The sequence below is a fragment of the Sphaeramia orbicularis genome, chromosome 11 (assembly GCF_902148855.1).
Source record: "Sphaeramia orbicularis chromosome 11, fSphaOr1.1, whole genome shotgun sequence".
Classification (NCBI taxonomy): Eukaryota; Metazoa; Chordata; class Actinopteri; order Kurtiformes; family Apogonidae; genus Sphaeramia; species Sphaeramia orbicularis.
Genome location: NC_043967.1, coordinates 54,638,900 through 54,643,412, shown reverse-complemented (window position 1 = coordinate 54,643,412; position 4,513 = coordinate 54,638,900).

The following is a 4,513-nucleotide window of genomic DNA, read 5'->3' as shown; positions in this document are numbered from 1 at the left end:
GACCTGATCCAGGGGGGAGGGGGTCAGCGCTATTTGGACCTGAAACTAATATACATGGTTTCATCATCACTGACAACCAGGGTCCAAAACTAGGGCCCAGAACCAGCTGATCCAAAGAGTCCAAAACTAGGGCCCAGAACCAGCTGATCCAAAGGTCATTTCCAGTCGAGCGTGGACTGACCCCAGTGAATATATGCATGATCTACTGGGACTGAGCAGATTTACTGAGTCTAGTTCAGATCCAGTCCTTTATCCAACACAGATACTACTGCTGTGGACCAGCAGGGCACCACTGCATTCTGGGAAATTATGAAATTTTTCCCACCTGTTTTTAAATTACAACATAATATTATGGATTTATTGTCAGAATATGACGACTTTAATCTCATAAACGAATGACATTTTCATTAAATTATGAGTTTTTTTTATAACTACAACTTTATTCTCATAACACTGTGATTCTTTTTGTATTCGACTTTATTATCATAAAATTACGGGTTTTATATCCATATTTTATGACTTTATACTCGTAGTGACAAGCGTTTTTATTTTCTTATGCTTATTCTTATGCTTTATGCTCGAGTTCCCCGTATTTGAAAAACTAGGTTAGCCTCAGTTTCAGTTAGTTTACTAATCATGTAGGAACACAAGGTTCAGAATCACAAAATGAAGACAAAAACCATGAAAGATCTGATCATGAAACCAAGAGCTGCGCTAAGAAGTAACGTTAGCCAAAACAATAGGTCATTTAAAGTATGATTTGACCCAAAAATTCAGCATAAATGAATGTTAGCTGACACCAAACAGGGTCCACAGATCTAGGTTTGGTTTCCTGGATTTGTGGATCCATCTCCTTCTCTTTTCTTTGTCTTTCGGTGTCTGTAAAACGATAGCTCCCACTGCTTTAAGAGCCTGTTCATATAATCAATCTCACAACAGCTCTTCCCCATTTTTTATTAAATATTGTTCTTCAGTTTAGACAGTATTGAAGCTGACTTCCGCTAGCGGTGATGTCACGTGCATACCCTCTATACTTTTTGAATTACAGTATAAAATGTAGTCGGGTACTCCCTACATAACCACGTGACTTGACCCATATATAGATGTTGACATTCTGTTATATTTTATGTTCCAAGTCCTTTGACTGGGGGGCGATCCACCGGCCCCGGGTCCGGCAGATGTACACAGAGCTGACGGGGCTGGCTGTGCAGGAGACTGGGGTGGTGCTGTCCCTCAGCGGTCTGCTGGGGGGATCTCCGGATGGAGTGGTGTCTCCAGACCACATCATCCAGATCAAGTGCCCTTGGTCTGTGCGCAATATGACGCTTCTTCAGGCCGCCGAGAGGAGCCTGTTCTTCCTGGAGGTGGACAGGGTCACGGGGTCGCTGAAGCTGAAGCACGGCCACAACTACTGGAACCAGATCCAGGGCAACTTGCACCTGACAGGAGCCAGCCGCTGTGACCTGGTGGTGTGGACCACACAGGATTTTATTGTCCTTCCTCAGCTCAAGGATCCATCTTGGGCTTCCAATCTTAACAAGCTGGAGGCGTTTTATGTAAACAAGTTCGTGCCTCAATGTTTGTTGTCATCGGTTAGATCAGGGGTCTCAAACTTGCAGCCCGGGGGCCAAAAGCGGTCCGCCAAAGGTTCCAATCCGGTCCATGGGATGTTTTTGCAAAGTAAAAAAATTCCACAGTCTTGAATTGAATTAAGCAAAAAAATAAATGCCTTGAATTAAGAAAAAAATCTTGAATTAAGCAAAAAAAATCTTCAACTAAGTAAAAAAATCTTCAGTTAAGCCAAAAAAAATCTCAAATTTAGCAAAAAATCTTGAAATAAGCAAAAAATCTTGAATTAACAACTTCGGGGTTTTTTTTCTTTGTTTTAGTGCAAAAAAAAAATAAGCCACCAAAGGTTCCAATCCGGCCCATGGGATGTTTTGGCAAAGTACAGGGTGGGGAAGCAAAATGTACAATATTTTGAGGCAGGGATTGAAAGACAGTGTATGACCAATTAGTTTATTGAAAGTCATGAGAATTTATTTGCCACAAGAAAATGTCCATAATAGAAAATGTTTTTATTCTATGTGTCCTCCTTCTTTCTCAATAACTGCCTTCACACACTTCCTGAAACTTGCGCAAGTGTTCCTCAGATATTGGGGTGACAACTTCTCCCATTCTTCTTTAATAGTATCTTCCAGACTTTCTGGTAATAGTTTTGCTCATAGTCATTCTCTTCTTTCCATTATAAACAGTCTTTATGGACACTCCAACTATTTTGGAAATCTCCTTTGGTGTGACGAGTGCATTCAGCAAATCACACACTCTTTGACGTTTGCTTTCCTGATTACTCATATGGGCAAAAGTTTCTGAAAAGGTATGGATAATAGTGTTAGGTATGATTATGACATCAGTATATGTTTGGTTTCAAAACAATTGACGTAGTGCCTGCTGAGAAAAAACAACCAAATGTTCATTGTAAATTTTGCTTCCCCACCCTGTACAAAAGTTCCGCGGTATTGAATTAAGCAAAAAAAATTAGCTTGAATTAAGGAATTAAGAATTAAGCAAATTAATGAATTAAGCAAAAAAAAAAATCTTCGATTAAGTAAAAAAAATCTTGAATTAAGCCAAAAAAATGTCAAATTTAGCAAAAATCTTGAATAAAGCAAAAAATCTTGAATTAACAACTTCAAATTTTTTTTTCTTTGATTTAGTGCCAAAAAATAAGCTGCCAAAGGTTCCAATCTGGCTCGTGGGATGTTTTCGCAAAGTACAAAAATTCTACAGTCTTGAATTGAAGTGAGCAAAAAAAAAATTAGCTTGAATTAAGGAAAAAATCTTGAATTAAGCAAAAAAAAAAAAAAATCTTCAGTTAAGTAAAAAAAAATCTTGAATTAAGCCAAAAAAAAATCTCAAATTTTAGCAAAAAATCTTGAATTAACAACTTCAAATTTTTTTCCTTTGTTTTTGTGCAAAAAAATAACATTAAATTATGAAAATATTTACATTTACAAACTATCCTGTAACAATTAAATGTGAATAATCTGAACAAATATGAACAACCTGAAATGTCTAAAGAAAATTAAGCATGATTTTAACAATTTTTTTTGCCTGTTACTAAGTGTTTAGTGTCTTTGTAGATCCGATCAATAATGCACATGGAGAAATGATAAACATAATATTGGCATAATATTGTTAAAATTGCACTTATTTTTCTTAAGAAATTTCAGTTTTTTCAGGTTATTCACATCTTTTTTGTTTTGATAGTTTATAAAAGTAAGTGTTTTCATAATTTAATGGGGGTTTTTTTTTGCACTAAAACAAAGACAAAAATTTGGAGATGTCATTATTTATAGGTTTTTCTGTTATTATTTGACTGGTCCGGCCCACTGGAGATCAAATCAGGCTGAATGTGGAACCTGAAAGAAAATGAGTTGGAGACCCCTGCCTTAGATTGTATTAATTTCAGTGTTTTTATTGCTACTCCATGTAGGATTTTGTATTCGGGGCATTATTAAATATCAGGTTGATTGTAAAAGGGGGGGTAATTGAGTAAGAAAACCAAATTGCTACATTTATTGTCACTTGAAGACAATAAAATGTACATGTGCCCAATATGAGAAATGTATTTTGATCATACTTCAAATTTCTAATCTCAATGACAATTTCTCACATAAAACAATGAACTTCATTGAATTGTCGATACCTAATAGATGTAGCAAGGCCTGGATACAAAACCAAATATAAATATTAACCCTTTTAGTGCTACCATTATAACAGGGCTAGATTTCTTTATGTTGTTTTTGCAATAAAAGTGTCAGAAAGTCTTTTTTTGCCATTTCTTTTGCGCCTTTTTTAAGGAAGAACTTAACTTTCAATATCTGGCCATTAGTTATCAGTATTATACATAATAAATTCTTAAAACAGTGTGTTACAGCAAAAAAAGAAATAATAGATGTGAATCTTTTTTGTCATATTATGAAAAACAACTGTAAATGTGCATAACAAAACGATGAGATTATAGACATAAACATTCAATTATTTTCCAAAAACAAAATATATCCTGTCATACATTCATTCTAATATTATTCTCTGCATTTGCTTGTTTTTTTTGGAAATCAAGTATTCATACAATGTCAAAATACATTCAGAGGTTATCAGAAAAAGCTATTGTTATGGAAAAAATATTACTCTACTAATTCGTCTATAATGAAGGATAAGTTCAAACGTTCAGTGTCAAAGAAATCCCTTATTTGGAGCTCCATAGAAAGAGACACCCCTCAGACAAAAGACTGAGACAGTCTGAACTCAAAAATACAAATCACCCTGTAGTCTTCTGTCTCCCATGAGAAAATTATGATGTGTGGAAAGTGTTTTGGTTAGTGTCAGGAACTTAGAGATAAGACCCCTGTGAGAAATGTGGGTTTGGCCTTCTACTGTGGACACAACACAAAAGAGGTCCAAACTGCTCTAGAATACACAGTGACATGAATATACCTGAAATACCTAT